The sequence below is a fragment of the Opisthocomus hoazin genome, chromosome 4 (genome assembly GCF_030867145.1).
Source record: "Opisthocomus hoazin isolate bOpiHoa1 chromosome 4, bOpiHoa1.hap1, whole genome shotgun sequence".
NCBI lineage: Eukaryota > Metazoa > Chordata > Aves > Opisthocomiformes > Opisthocomidae > Opisthocomus > Opisthocomus hoazin.
In genome coordinates, this window is record NC_134417.1 from 22,336,356 (window position 1) to 22,353,328 (window position 16,973).

General features: G+C 39.5%; 1 protein-coding gene across 2 annotated transcripts in view; it reads right to left on the reverse strand.

Annotated features, from left to right (window-relative positions):
- The window catches only part of NAALADL2 (N-acetylated alpha-linked acidic dipeptidase like 2), a 505,503-nt gene that overhangs the window by 464,433 nt on the left and 24,097 nt on the right, over positions 1-16,973 (reverse strand). For both annotated transcript variants that reach the window (XM_075418303.1, XM_075418304.1), the window contains exon 2: positions 12,459-12,521. The gene's annotated coding sequence lies outside the window, so the exon portion shown is untranslated. The remainder of the gene's footprint in view (positions 1-12,458; positions 12,522-16,973) is intronic.

Here is a 16,973-nt window from a genome sequence, read left to right on the forward strand (position 1 = left end):
CCTCCCTGAAATGGGGGAAAGAATTGGTCTCAGTTTGTCTCCTACCCGTGTGCAAGTCTGAGGGTGGAGGAGGAAAGATCCTACAGTTTAATTGCCATGGTTAATCAGAAATGATACCAAAATTAACGTGTATTTATTTCTTTAACAAAAAGAACCCGCTTAGGAACCTGATTTTACTTTGGGTTATACTGATCCAAGTTAGAAGTAAACTCATTAGAGGCGACCAGCTACGCTGTGAGTAAGAAAAGACTTCGACTAGTATCACAGTAATTCCTTGCTACTGCAGGGCGTAGCAGATTATTTCATTTAAATTCATATTGATTTGCTGCAACACAGTACACTAATGCAATATAGCGCCAACAAAAGGGGCTGTTCTGAAATCAAATCTTTACAATTAAACATGTATTAGATTTTATCAATACGTGTTTTTTAAAGACACTGGAATCACCAGTTTTGGTAGATTATCAAATAAGACAGTTTACGACCAGAACCTGAGGATTACACACTTACAGTTATTGCAAATAAAGTTAGTCTTTTAGAATTCAGCATGTAAGTTCCATTCATATCTAATTTCATCTATTATAATTAATGGATCATAGAAGAGCAGTTACTAAACATATTAATGATATTTTAATACAGTCATGAAAATTATATTGTCATAGGAGTCTTACATACAAAACTAATGGACCATAAAGCTTCATTGTTTCAATGGGTAATACTGGAATTGGAACATTTCTTTCCTAAATTAATCTTTGCAGACTGACCTTCACAGAAACAAAAAAGGTTTTTTTCCTATAGCTACAAAAACAATACATCTGTGTATACATACATATGCTCCTTACTGAAGCCATCCATATTTCTAGGAAGTGTTAGTTTCTTCTTTATTCAGGCACCATTCACTTCACTAGTTTTCTACTAGAAAAGGAATGAAAAGGCATCATATCAAATCTGATCCACATCTTCGGTCTTCAACTTCAGAGCTGGGTCTACATTCCGGGTGGTGCAATACAGAAGCTGTGGGTTTAGGCTGCAGCTTAGGAGTCACTAGCTAATGATGCCTACGTGGCTTGCTGAACAACCCAGCATTCTTTCAGCAGTCCGATCCCATTAAAGCCTAATCATAGAATCCTTAAGAAAAGACCTCTAAGCTCATCAAGTCCAACTGTCCACCCAACACCTGCTAAACCATATCCCGAAGTGCCACATCTACACTTTTTTTGAACCCCTCCAGAGATGGTGACTCCACCACCTCCCTGGGCAGCCTGTTCCAATGCCTGGCCACTGTTTCAATAAAGAAATTTTTACTAACATCCAGTGTAAACCTCCCCTGACAGAACTTGTCCTGTCGCTAGTTACTTGGGAGAAGAGACCACCACCCGCCTCACTACAACCTCTTTTCAGGTAGTTGTAGAGGGCAATAAGGTCTCCCCCTCAGCCTTCTCTTCTCCAGACTAAACAATTAAACCAATAATACTACTGACTCCGGCTTACCCCTTTTTGATCAGGAGACACTAGGTAAGAACAACCAACAGCCTTAAGAAAAATTATTCCTGTAAACTTACAAATTATTATTGTGCTGGCTGGAAAGAAAGCTGCAACTGAACACAGGCAAGCCTGCTCACTGTCTGCCCCTGAGCTCCTACCAAATCTACATGCCTCGATTGCCAGAAGAGGCAACATTTTTGTATTTAAGTTACCCGAGCTCCTTGTTGCACTCATTCACTATTTCTTTCATGTGCTTGGTGAAAAACGATGTACCTTAATGCCTTCAAGACAACTTCAGTTTTGAATAGTTACAAAAGCCAGACAATTTAAACTGACTGGAACCTGCATGCAACATTATCTTTTACACTGATACTCATCATGCTCTGTATTTTCCTCAGATGTTAGAACTGTTTCATTATGGTTGCTTTTTGTTTTGTTTTGTAGGGTTTTTTTTAACAAACATTATTATCAGATAATAATTGGACACCACCACACACGCATGCACATTAAGTAATTATGAAATCCTGTTTTCAAGGAGGCCATAGACCTGTGAAGACAGCTTTGTAGCCCTTTGCCTGTAATTTCTTGAGCCAAGACCAATAACACACTATTTTATAAAGGTGTATCTGATAACCTAAATATTTAACACAGCAAAGCATCTGGCAGCATCCCATTCTTGCATATACACACGTACAGACTACCACAGAAGATACCTAACCAGCACAGGTCCCCAGATCACAAAGGCACTTCAAACTAAGTTGTAGATACACCTTTTCTGACAAGCCAGAATTCCTTGTTTGTGGTAGGATCCCTACTGCATGTATGTGCAGCCCTGTGTATGAACTCCAACACTGCGATCAGCACGTCAGTGTGGGATGTTCTGTAACCCCTTCACAATGCTCCAATGAAAACACCAGGAAGTCTAGAAGTCAAAAGAAAATGTGCTTAATACTTTATAAAAAAAATAATTGTAATAAATACTAAAGAAAAAAAAAATCCGTTTTCTGAAGGAATTCTACAGTTCAATCAGAACTTCAAGCTTTGAAGGTTGGACTAGATGACCCACAGAGGTCCCTTCCAACCCCTACCATTCTGTGACTCTGTGACTTTGTGGACACTAGGTAATGCAGACCTATTCTTGCAAGTTAAAACTCTCACAATTCTTCAACAGGTAAGACACCAATAACCTGATCCCAGATTTTCAAATGTGTGTGAATGTACAAGAGTGGAGAAAGATATTCAATGGCGTTTCCCCAAAACTTGTAGAGTGGTCTGCTACCTAGCTCCAAAGGTTTACAACAATCAGGTTGTTCAATGGAAGTTTAGTATTTAAGCATGTTAACAATTCTGAAAAATGGCACTAGGCGCCTAGATAACACTGCAATTTGGGTCCTTGGAAGCTTTGCTCTTACTGAAAGTCAAACAGTAACCCATCCACTCACTCACTCCTGGCAAGACGACCCAGGCAGCTGCAAGAACCCTGCTCTCGAGGCTGCGCTCTGAGCCAGGCAGCTGTGAGCCAGCCCTGCCCAGGAACCAGCGTCGCATCAGCTCACGCTACTCCCACGCCGCTGCCTTAGCACACCCCTGAGGCAGAGGGCCACAAAATCATGCCATCCTGACTTCCAAACCAAATTTGCTCTGTCGCTCACTAACTCCGAGCAGAAATACGGTGAGGCTAGGTTTCTCAGAGCCGTGCTGAGCAGGCTCTCCCTGATGCTCTGCCATCCTGTCAGAGCACTCCGAGCACTGTGTACCGCTCAGTAAGCGAGCATGACGTACAGCTGCATACAGCAATAATCAACAGATCTGTCCCATGCTGCTTCAAAGCTGTTGTCCAAATCTGTATCACTGTGCTCCTTTTTGAGAATGCAATACAATAACACAGATTGAGGTCTCTGGATAATTCGATGAAGAGCTGCTTGCTTTCTTCATTAAGAGGATCTGCTTAGGGTATCATCTTCCAGAATCCACTGAAAGCCGGCAAAAGTAATCAGGTAAAACACCACTTTTTGTAAAACATCTATTTCCTCAAATTCAAGCACACTTTTCACCATGAACCTTGTATCAAGCTCCTCCTCAAAACAACAGACAAAAGAATTGCTACATTTCAATCTAAGTTTCAGAAGTAGAAAGAGAAGGGCTGTGACTCTGCATAGCCTTTACTACTGATCCTGTATCGGAAGGCGTTGACAAATTCTGGGAAAGGATTACAATAAAGCATATACTGCACAGATTAATAAGCAAAAAAGGAATAGGAAACATCTGAAACACCCAAGAATTACTATTTCCCCCTCCCCTTGCTTCACACCCTAGAAGGCCAGTAGTATGACTCCATCATGTACACACGTACATGCACGCGGGCAGGGAAAGCAAACCTCAGACCACGAGTGGCTTCAGTGGCTTAGTGAACCTCAACCTCCCATAAAATTAAGACCAAGAACATAACACCATTTGACTGCTGTTTCAGCTCAGTGGTCATTTTGCATTTAGCATGTCATAACCTAAGACAGACAGCCCAGAAAAGGCTCACAGGGCCCTTTCCACAGCAGGTAAAAGGATCTGGTTTCCATTCTGTAGAGTTTATAGCATAAACTGCTCTCAGCATCACAAGACATTGAAGATGATGCATTACAGACAAATGTAAGCTAAGCAGCTTTAGAGTTGTTTATGATGTTACCTATATTCCAGGTTAATATGAGATTTTTATACTGGTACATTACTGTGTCTGAGGCCACTGGAGTTATGCTGCAGCTTCTTTACCAGATTGCATTATATTTCTTCACAGTTCCTATCTACTTTCAAATTTAAGCAAACCCCAGGGAACGCAGCCATTCGGTATTTTGTTGATAGCTTAGCTGCTTTGCCGCCATCTCTCTCAAGAGAACTTGTTAGGTGTAACACCTCTACAAAAAGGTTTAAGTAACAGCTTGTTCCAAGTCCCAAGAAAAGTAAAAATAATTTTAATTATGTTCTCATTTCAATGCCAGGTCATCTTCTTTACTATGACAACCAACTACATTCTGTACTGAAACAGATTTTGAAAAACAAACAAAAAAACATCCCAGGTTCCTTAAGGTAGGAAGGCGGTTTTATTTATGCAGCAGTAGGTATCTGAAATGCCTATCATAAAGAAAGTATAAAAACATTTGAACAGATATTTCTTATCGCAAAGGGAGGTGAAAGAAAAATCTGAGGTATAGCTTGAGGACAAGTCATAAGAATAGCTGCACTTATCAAGCTTCAGCTGATTCTAAGGTATAGGAAAAACATGAATGAAAAACACTTGAAATAAGAAAGATAGCAGGCTTCTCACATTTCGTTGAAGGAACTAAGTCTCTATTAATGCTACAAAACAAGGCCCTCACACTTCTTATAAACATTGCAGAACCACCAAACTATTCAAAACTAAAATGCCAGGGGCCGCATCCCCTGTTTTCTGCTCTGCCTCTGCTAGCCACTTCAGTCCTGCCCCCACCATTTCCTTCATCTCTACTCAGCGTGTCTCAATGCAGATCTACGAGGCAGATTTTTTGTGTGCGTGTTAAGAGGAAGGGAACTAATGGATAACGGAAGAAGTGAGCATAGAAGTAGAAAAGCAAAGAAAATGGATTGAGTAAGTTTTAGGAGGTCCACAAAGGAATGGAAGGTGTTTATTACTTACGCTGTAGAAGAAAAAAAGCACATTTACTTATTTTTGGCACAGCACTTTGTAAATGGAAGAATGCAGAGAAGTGTCATCTTATGTTTTAAAGTTCTACAGTGATGCGCCAACAAAAATGTCTCTAAGAGGAGGTAAACTGAGCTCATGAAATGGTATTTCCAAAACCAAATCTATCATTTCTGAAAGATATTCATCATACTGCTGTTGACCAAAACCGTGATACTCCCATCTAGGATAAAGCATCCTATTAATCTGAGAAAGTCTATAAACATAACTGTTAATATAAAGCTTGTAATAAATGTTACTCAGTGAACTCTCAGAAAATCCATAAGGCCTGCAGTACCAAGTCAGTGACTCCCAGTATCACTGTGTTTTAAGACGACAGCAGGCATAGCTGGTTTTGATAGAAGGCACAAGTGGACTTGGAGGAGCAGAGGTGAAAACAACCGGAATACTTAACCCTCAAGCAGAAGCTTCCCAAAAAGCTAGACCTGCCCACTTTCACGTCGCTCAACCCTGTCTCTAAACAATGCACTGAAACCGCAGGCTTTTAAGTTCAATTTTCTGCAAGCCTCACATACTGGATATCCTCTTTGTTGAAGGTGAAACCTCAGTTACCTATATTACAATATTATTTATCTGCTGTGCAGGTGTTTTGTTGGGGGAGAGGAGCTGGAGTGATTTGGTTTTTTAATCAAAAACTGGGTCATCATTTCTTGGTTACGGCTTTAGCTTTTCGGCAAATAAAACCCCTGCAAAATATTTACCTCAGTGGAGATGAGCTCTTTTCCATAATGCACTGAGATGCCTTAGAGCAATGAAAGTGTTCATACTAGGACTGTGAAATATTTTGCTTTGAGCAGTACTGTATCTCTACACATAAACTGAATCTCCACCAGATAGATTCATAACGTTGCTGAAATCCATCAGAGCTTTGTCATCGACATCACCAGGATGAGGATGGTTTATTCATACAGGTATAGCCATATTCTAATAAAAAAAAAACCCACCAAATCTACAGAGGTGACAATAAGTTACATAAAGGAGTCTCTTTACCAAGCAGCTTGAACAGCTCAATTTACTGATTACTGGTCATTATTTTTGATCACTCTTAAACGTCATTCTTGCTAACGTAACATTTGTGCTTGATCCTGCTTCCGTTAAAACAAATTTCAAAACTCTTCCAAGAAGATTATCGCCATCATAGGGCTTATGGTATAGGAAACACTCACTTTTGAACTCAGATGTGCTATATTTAGAACAGCATAGTCTCAAAGAATAATTAAGTATACTGACAATGCCATGAGGCTGCTAAATATTACACCTCTTCCTTGAGCTACGGTATCTATTTAAGCTTCCATATTTTCTTTAATTTTTCATTATTCATGTGAGAAATAACAATCATACCTAGCTTGGCCGTTTTGAAAAATTGTTTGGCATATTACTCTGGATATTTATCAATGAACAAATAGCAATTACACTGCCTTGCTTGAAACCAAAGGCTGACTGCAGTGTCACACAGCAGGGTCATTAGCTCTAATTTGCATGAATGGAGCCACTCCTGCCCTTTACTCTGTGCTAAAGGCAAGTAACCCCCTACAAGATCATGGAGCAAGGTAGTCACAGCTGGTCTTAATCCAATGTTTCCTTAATTTCACTTCTAAATTTTTGTTGGACATTCCTAAAGCCTTTGCTGTAGCAAACTAGACCTTGAGATCTACTTTATTCTTCAAGAAAAGGGCCTTATTTTGGGACCTGACTAGCAAGGCCCTTGTTAACAACTTACTTCTACCACTGCTGCTGAAAGTACTAGTAAAGGAAGGGTTAATGTCTAAATTAATTAAAATGCTGAGTACAAACCGAAGCACAGCAGAAACACACAAGTCTGGTATGCTGGAAAGAACCTTTCAAGTGTGATACACTTCATAGCACGATCAGAAAGGTGTCCTACACGGGCACAATAAAGACAGTAAAATAATGTCCTTGTGGGTTTCAGAACTCCTGCTACGAGCAGAGGGCTTGCACACGGAACCTCTTCTGTTCAAACTCACTGAATAATATTTCCAGTCTTCCTTCGTGAGAGCTGCCCATGGGCAGCTTCCGCCCCCTTCCAGTCAACACAATCCTCTATTACAAATTCATGCTTAGAGCACTGGTCACTAAATTTAAAAAAAAATACATATCCAAGAAAGCCCCAATCAAGGCTCATTTCTAATACTGTCTCAACTAGATGAATCCAGCTCTCCATTCACTGCTGGGAAAAACACCACTCAAAGACCTCCTCCTTTAAATTTACAGTATGCAGCTATCGCTGTATTAGCTTATGCTAGCTGCAAAAAGTCACCATCATCTGTAACGGAAGAGATTCTTCTTTTGTTGCCACAGACTTTCTAACTATCTCCAGTCCTCACGGAGAACAAATGTTCTACATGTAGTTTCTTCAAGGCAAGGTACACAGTATTACATGTCGATTTTTAATTTTAAGACAAATACTTTCACTTCCAGTTTGCTGCAAGCATAAATCACTGGAAGTATGAGCTTTTTAGGAGTTTTGGAAAATAAATATGCTAGTCTAGAAAAACTATATTTTGTTTTATAGATTGTTTTACAGTTCTATAGTATTTTCATGGTCAGTTGTACACTATTGCAGTCAGAAAAGATTAATCCATTCCCCTACGGAATAAACACGCAATACTGAAGTATTATGTTATGGTCTTCCAATTACTTTATGGCACCCTACAGAGAGAATCAACTTTAAACAGCAACACATTTCTCTTGATGAAAACATTGCTCTATTTATGTGTCATTTTAGTATGGCATAGCAGGCTGTCATGATCTACCTCCTGCATGCAAGTCAAGTTTTTACAAATGCTAAAAATCTTAATTATGTCTCTATACTTAATTTGAGAACATTGAGCCAGATTCTTCCCCAAAACGGTGGAAAATAATGGCATACCCCTAACAACAGATGACGGGGGATCGAAGGCTCTATTTGCTTCCTTTATATGAAAACATTGTATGAAATCTTGGCTCTACTGAAGACCACTGGAATCAAGGACAAGTTTGCATAAACTGTTTCTAGAGCTACAGAAGAGTCGCAGGAGTTGTGTTCAGCCATCATTAATCACAGCTGTAATTTTCAAAGGAGCCCAAGGACATGCTTATCAAGTAGAGTCAATGCTATTAACTCAATGGCAATTCATTGATTTTCTTACAGTGATTCAAATCTATATGCAGGCATATGTACTCGGGAACCCATTCTGGAATTTCAAACAATTTTATTCTCGTAAATTAAAAAAAAAAACCCAGCTGCAATAATCATTATTTGTTGCTTAAACAAATACTATAATTTCATAAGGAAAAAAATTAAAATGCATTAGGTCCTACTAACGCTTTTGAGCATTGAAACTATTCCCAAGACGTTCTTGCTAAAATAATGACTTGAGGAAATGTAGTCAAAGACACTTCCCTCCGCTCTCAAATATACTATGCATAGCTGATCACGCTACATGCATTCGAGTCACTGTTTGGACTAAAGACTCTTTTGGAACCTAGGGGTCAGCATGTGAGCTTCCTCCCCTGCCTTTGCTCTGCTGATTAAGCAGCAGTTAAACTATTTCACCATTAAGCTACTTCATGGTATTTTCCTGTACAGTTTGGGAGATTTTCTCACGGTTAATCTCTCTGACCATCATTAACACATTACAGCTAGAGGCAACTGTGAGAGAATGATCAGTTAAGCAAGTGATTAGCCATTTCCTTTGCCCTGTTCAACCTCCTAAAATTAAGTGGTTCAGGCTTGACCACCATGCCACAACGAAAATGAGTAAAATGCATTTCACCTCATTATTCCTGCTTGAATAACAAATTACCTAAAACAACTCATCCAGCCATGGCAAAGAGGACCTGCAAATTGTTTGTTAGCATTGTCTTGTGGGCACGTCTTCTTCACATGTCCTTTCTGCTACAAGTTCTATTACACTACTTGAAGCAATGCTATTTGTAAACCACCTACACAAAACAGTTCAGAGCAAACCAGTTAGGTAATAATGTTTTATAACAGCTAAAAGTCAGCAGCAGCACAGAGCAGAGCCTCAGATACACAAGAGGAGAGGGACAGTTTCTTTATTCTGTGTGTGATCTCCCTGAAGTCACTGGAATAATACGGATACTCAAGGAATAACACAGTGCAAATCAGAAGAGGTGCTAGAAACTGGCCTGATTTTAATGAGAAAGGATCTTCAGGATTTTAAAATGGATCTTCCAAAATAGAAATTCTAACAACTTAATTGACAAACTTATGAATGATAACTCCCCCAAATCTTATCTTTCCCCACTTGACCAGACTACCCTCCCTTACTTCCCCCCCTCTTCAATTACTTTTTCTTTATATATTGAAAAGCCATCTTATGCCATGAAAAGTCATGTATTTGGGGATAGGGAAAGGTCTGTGATTCATCTTGCTGAAATACGAGATCAGCAAGTCCCCATGACCTAGAAATACAGTACCTTTATTAATTAAAATAGGAAGAGAGATATTTGCATATGAAAAAGGGTTGGCAGGAATATTCTTCGTTCAGGATCCAAACAAATAAATTACTCTCATCATGAATAACGAAGTCTAATTACGGGGCGGGGGAGAACAACCACAATCAGTTAAAGTGAAATTTTAGTAGTTTTAACATTTTTATTTACAGTTTAAGAACAGAAACTGATTCAGAAAGATAGAGCTCTCAGTTCAATTCCCTGGTTGAAACTAAGTTTACTGCAAACCTGTATTAGCAGCGCAGCACTGTCTCTGCCCACTACCAGGAAGGGTTCTCAGTGGAGCGAATGGTCTGTGTTTCCCTGAGGCTTTTCCTAGGCTCATTCCCTACTTGCAAGCTCCTTAGTCGATCTACAATAAGCAGTGGTGGTCACATGTTTCACTTTCTTTTTTTTACTGTTCTGTGTTTGCTATTTCATGGATGGAGATCTTAGACAACCTCCCATTAAAGTTATACTCTAACTCATGGTAACTTTGCCAATCAGTACATTTAATCTGTTGCTTGCAGGGACATCCAGGAGTTGAGAGAAATCTTATGATTCAGACTAATATATGGAAGTAACTCTCATACATGCAATCACCTGGTGCACAGAGATTTACATATACGTAATGATGCATCAGAGTGCGCCCAGCCCTATAGAAGGAGCTGGGACAAATCAATGTCACTAACCTTATGAAACTAAATATCACGTTTATACACAGAGATTTGGTGATCAAAAGTCTAAGCTTCTGCAAATCTGCCAAGTTACATTTAGCCAATACCTTGCTTTGTTTCAAGGCATCAGGGAAGTGTTCTAGATTTCCTTCTGCAGCACTGCTTCACTCGTAAGTTCATGCCCCGTTCAGATTTGAAATACTACAGGCTTCCGTTTAGATTTATCTCAAAACGATTTACTGTATTGTTAAAATCAAATGCGGGGAGTGGAGTTTGGGGGATGCACAGAGCTCACAAGGTTGAATTCTACTTCATTTTCATCTAAGTTTCCTGTCTTCCCTCTTTGTTTACCGTAACAACAATAATTCATTACATAAATACACCAGACTTGAACTGCCAGGTTTATTTATTGAAATTACATCATCAGTTTTCACAGAGCCAGAACTCATTTTCCATCTTTGTACTAGATTCACATCTCCGATTTTCTTCTGATACAAACAGAAGTAAAGCAAGGTTGGGTAGCCCACTGCTGATAACACAGGATTAGCGACTGCCTTAGAGAGCGTTGTCCCAATGTTTATACCAACACGTAAACAAAAGAGAGCGTCCAAAGGACAAGGTACAGGTGTTCTTTGGTAGCTTTAGTGAACAAGTTTTAATTTCTAGTTAAAAGAACAAAAAAAAAAAAATTCTAAACTTTCCTGAAAGTTAACAGTTCTTTTCAATACTAAAACAAATTCAACACATTTCAGAACTCTGAAATCTGGCTGTGAATTTAACACATTAAAAATGATCAAACAGCTGACAAATATGCATACTCTAATGCAAAGACATTTCTGCTGTGTTAAAAGTAGAGCAAATCAAGCTACACTACAATCCCAGACAAAAGAGGAATAGAAAAGAAATCTGTATATAGGGCAGGTGACATTGTAAACTGTTCTTGTTTTCCATTAAAGAGACCAAATCCTTCCTGGATTTCCTAGGAGTTTCCACAGCACAAAAATAACAGCAATGTGATTTTCTTCACTTCCTCTGTTTTTAAAAATCTGTTAGTAGCAATAGTGATAAAACGCAGCAACTTTTTAAAATATGCTATGAAAAAAACCAACGTGCACCGAAATAGACTTTGTGCTATTTGGCAGATTACAAAATGTGTGTGAATTTTTGCTGAAGAATCCCTTCAGAAATACTCACATAAAACATCACAAAACAACTCTTTTTATACAGTCCAAATTTGCTTCTTGAAGCTAGCGGAAAGCAGCAGACTCTTTTCTTACTAATTTTTGCAGGTTACACTTCTTGGACATCACAGAAAATGAAAAAAGGACAAGAATTTCTCATAAGTGTAGCACCAGATCTGTCATTAAAAACCTTCAACTCCTATTTAAAGGATCATGGGCATTTCTGTATGTGTTAATCAAGTTCTCTTTCGCAGCAGTGTAGTAAAACACTCCATGTATTTTTGATTGTTATCGCAAAACTGAAATTCAAGGAGAAAATAACAAAGACTTTTTTCATTGGAAGTGATAGTAGTTTAGATACTTCACTGTATCTAAACCATCTCACGTATTTCTTATAATGAAATTCCAACAGATATCCATTCTCATGCTAACACTTCTGCATTAAAATGGGTTTACTGATATTGCCCATTAGGTTCACTTACCCAGCCAGCAAATACATAAGAAAAACAGCTTACCTTTCTATACGTTTACAAGCAGCAATATGCATTATAATAACCATATAACGTACATGGAAAGAGAATGAAAAATTATAAATACCAAAGAAAAGAGCACTATGAATTTAGAAGTACATATTCTTTAGAAACAAATAAAAACCACAGCTATATATATTTTATGTGGCTAGCACTGCTGCATGCAACATTTGCAAAGTAATTACCATAATTCACAAATACTTATATAAAAGAAACCAAGTAACTCCATTATGTTGGTAGCATTCTCAAGTGTGGATTGTATTATGCAGCTTTCATATAAATTCATCAAGTAATTGGTAAGAATTTCTAGCACTTCATCCTTCACAAGCACTGAAAAGTCAGTATTACTTAACTGTTACACAAATGTTAATAAAAAGTCATAATCTGGGAAGCTCACCCTGGGTCAACAGAAAGAAGCCCAGAACCATCCAAAGTTATTTCCAACGTCCAGACAAGAGATCTGAAAAAGAGAATAACAAAGGGTTTGTGACAAAGCTGACACAGAGTACTCTGAAAGGAGCAAAATCAATTGTGACATTTTTCATTTATTTGTAAATGCCTCTTTGGCAGTATGCTCACTCAAAACGACAGCTAACTCTTACAGAATAGCGGAGGTGATGGCAAAATAGAGGAATCCTGACAGTTGCTTTAATGAGATTCTGCATTAGGACCACTCCACCACCTTCCCTCAACAAGGAGTATGCCCTTCACTTTCAATCTCATATCCTCCAATTTGGAAAGCATTAACCCTATGAAAAACTCTACTCAGCCTCCTCTAATCAGCATCACAGCTCTTCTTTCTACCTTCTTCACCATATCACTGACATGTACGTGTGGAGCTCACTCACAATTTTAAATACATATAAGTAGCATAGAGCAAATTAAACTTCAACTTGATAGTATTACTTTAATCAAAGTGCAGTTGCAGTGTGTGTGGTGAAGGGAGGACAAGAGTCTTGACACAGATCTTAGCTGGTATTAGCAGAGAGCACAAGCCCACAGAGCATCCCTTCCAGCTCTAGAAATTACGCTCCTGGAAGGGTTCAATGCAGGAACCTCAGATGCTCACCTTTTCTTTATTGAGAAAATAAAAAGTAAAAAAAAATTGTAACGTGACATGAAACTTGCCTTGCAAATATTGAGAATATAATCATTTTGGGAACAGAATCAGACAGGGAATTTTAATAACTATAACAACATGCAGTATTATACCAAATGTTTCACACGGAGGCCACTAGCTTGAGGATCTAATGCTTCCTCTGACATACCTCCAATCGAGCTATTTCAGTCTCAAGCCTTCCAACAGTAACACTTCTTTGTTGTTCAAACTTGTTTTCTAGTACTACATCACACATCTTTCAAACGAAATAGATGACATTACTGAATATATCACAGTAACCTCAGGCTGCACTAAAATTAGTATTTTATCCTCTATTAGCATCAGTAAAACATTCGTTATTATAATGGTAAGGTTGTTTTTTGGGAAAAACAAAAAAATCAAAACCTCTTCTACCGGCATTGCTAAGAAGAGCTTGAATCCTAGCTCTCTTCAACGAGGCAAGCAAGTTTCAGTTGAAAAAAACCAAAACATCCATAATAATTCCGCGCTGTCTGTGTTTCAGAAAACAATTCCATATTAAATCTGGCTAAGATACGTTTGGGGAGCTTGCAATAAACTCATCATACCACAATCTGCTATACAATCTGTCCACGTAAACTGTGAGTAAAGATCTGTCATTACTTGAAAAAACAGAACAGACAGTGGGACTGAGTGCACCCTCAGCAAGTTTGCCGATGACACCAAGTTGTGTGGTGTGGTTGACACGCTGGAGGGAAGGGATGCCATTCAGAGGGACCTTGACAGGCTGGAAAGGTGGGCCTGCGTGAACCGCGTGAAGTTCAACAAGGCCAAGTGCAACGTCCTGCACGTGGGTCAGGATAATCCCAAACACAAGTACAGGCTGGGCAGAGAGTGGTTCGACAGCAGCACAGAGGAGAAGTACTTGGGGGTACTGGTGGATGAGAAGTTCAACATGAGCCGGCAATGTGCACCTGCAGCCCAGAAAGCCAACTGTATCCTGGGCTGCATCAAGAGAAGCGTGGCCAGCAGGTCAAGAGAGGGGATTCTGCCCCTTTCCTCCGCTCTAAGACCCCACCTGGAGTACTGCATCCAGCTCTGGAGCCCCCAACATAAGAAGGACATGGATGTGTTGGAGTGGGTCCAGAGGAGGGCCATGAAGACGATCAGAGGGCTGGAGTACCTCTCCTACGAGGACAAGCTGAGGGAGTTGGGGCTGTTCAGCCTGGAGAAGAGAAGGCTCCGGGGTGACCTTAGAGCAGCTGCCAGTACCTGAAGGGGCCAACAGGAAGGATGGAGAGGGACTTTTCACAAGGGTGTGTAGTGATAGGACAAGGGGGAACGGCTGCAAACTAAAAGAGGGCAGATTTAGATTAGATATTAGGAAGAAATTCTTCCCCATGAGGGTGGTGAGGCACTGGCACAGGTTTCCCAGAGAAGCTGTGGCTGCCCCCTCCCTGGCAGTGTTCAAGGCCAGGCTGGATGGAGCTCTGAGCAACCTGGTCTGGTGGAAGATGTCCCTGCTCATGGCAGGGGGGTTGGAACCAGATGATCTTTAAGGTCCCTTCCAACCCAAACCACTTTTTGATTCTGTCTCCAGGAGTTACACAGCAGCAACAAGCAGTTTGCTTGACAACCTTCACAGAACCAGCACAGTAATCCACAGCTCAAGCAGAACTTCCATTTTCCATTTGATTCATCTGCTTCCAAAAAGCCCACAACTTTTCCGAGTATGGCAGAGCTTTCTAAAGGAAAGATTTCTGGCACCTTCACGTTGAGGATGCAGACTAAAGATGTAATTCTGAAGTCTTCTGCAAAACCCTTCCTGGTATATAAGGTCTTTTTAAAAGTCTCAATTGACAGAAACAAGAGCTGTGATTCACTCTCAGTATTAGCTCCTATTTGTCTCTTACTGAAGATTCACTTTTCACAGAAGTATTTTTGAAATTAGTGTAACAAAGCCTAGCACAACATTAAATCACCTACTGAGCATACCAATTTGAGTTCACACAAAAACTAGAGTACACTTCAAAACAAATTCTCTGGCAGTTTCTTCTGATTGGTATCAATTCTCGTAAGTTAAAAGACCCTTCATATTTCACTCTTAGAAATACACGGTTACTCCTAGCAACCTTTCATATTTGGATGGAAAGCAGAAAAGGCCAGATTCTGACCTCTGCTCCAGGATGGGAGCACCAATGAAAAATAATGAAGACAACACACATTTATTCCAGAAAGGAAAAAAAAATTTAGCTATTTAGCTCCAAGGAAGGCTGTTTTATAATTCAGACAGGTGATCTGGAGGCACAGCAGAGCAATAATGACTAACATCACATACTAGAGGGAGTATAAATTTTAATGATACCACTCATAAAACCCACATTTTAAAGGTTACAAAACAGAAACAACCTTACAAAGAAAACACATAAATCATTCAAGGTGTCAGGTTCCTACTCCTTAGCTATTTTAAGAATTAACAGCCTGTCCATCACTAAATAAACTAGAGTACGCTGTACTACTTTATGCAGGCCTGAAAATGAATGTACACCACAGTGCAGCAAGCACAGACCACTACAGTCTCTCTACTTAGCAAGACAATATCCATAATCATTTATGCCTTCGCTGATTTATTTATTATTCAATAAAATTAAACAAAAACACTTGGCCAAGTTAGCTTACATCTAGACAAGATCATAACAATGCATAATTAGCACTATACAGGCCAGGTAAGTTACATGGAATTTCTTATTCAGACACATGAATGCACTTAACTACTTGCTCGTCTGCATTTCATTGCACTCCCTTAAACATCTTTAATGGGGCATTCACATCAACAGACTAGATCACTCTAACGTTCAAAGACAGTTAAATACCAGGGAACAACAAAGTCCATTACAACTTTGGAGTGCTCACTGCATTTTGCTCGGGGTTTTTCAACCTTAACTTCAAAATTTTATTGCCTTCCACATAAAATTAAAGTTCACCTAATAAACTACTGTACCATTTATCAAGCAGCTCAGGCAGGCTTCTGAACAAATCACAACACATGAGCACTATGCTCCTGACTATCTGCACCACGCATTGACCTGAGCTATTACTAACACTGCCGGAAATATTAAGTATATTATAGTCCATATCCATCTGTTACTAGAAACTGCTAAATCAAGCATTAATTGTAGGTCCAATATGCAAATAGAAATAAATAACACCCTTCAAAATCAAAAACTCCTAGTTAACCATGCTACTGTCCCCCCCAACCCTATCTGTTCATAAACTCACTGATCATCATTCATGCCTATAGAACACCTTCCTTGTAATGTCAAGCACCGAGGTTTACCATCGTAACAGCCCAGTCAAGTTTTGTCTACTCTATACCCCAATCAACCTCCCCAAAACAACAAGGTGGCTTTGGGTGTAAATCAAGAGATGAACAGGCCTCTCTGGGTGCTGGGAATGAGCACTTTCAAGAGCAGGGAAACATCCTCTGCACATCCTCTGGTGGCCCTCAATGAGGCTGTCCAAACTGGGATTTTCACAGAAGAAATAGGGTCCAACATTGACACAGCATGCCAGCTATACCAATCCAGTGGTCTGAAGCACACACCATTTTTGCCTGTAGTAACAAGGAGGAAGAGGAAGGACATTCTGAAAATACAAACCTTTTCTTCATCTTGTCCTCCATACTCATGGACAAGAGTACTGCAAAGCAACTTTCTAGACTGCCTCCACTCACATCATGAGGATGAAACAGAAACAGGGCCTTATGTCCTCATTTTTATTACTTTCATTGGCCTGCAATTGCAACTGTATTTATTGTTGTCCCTATACGTAAGC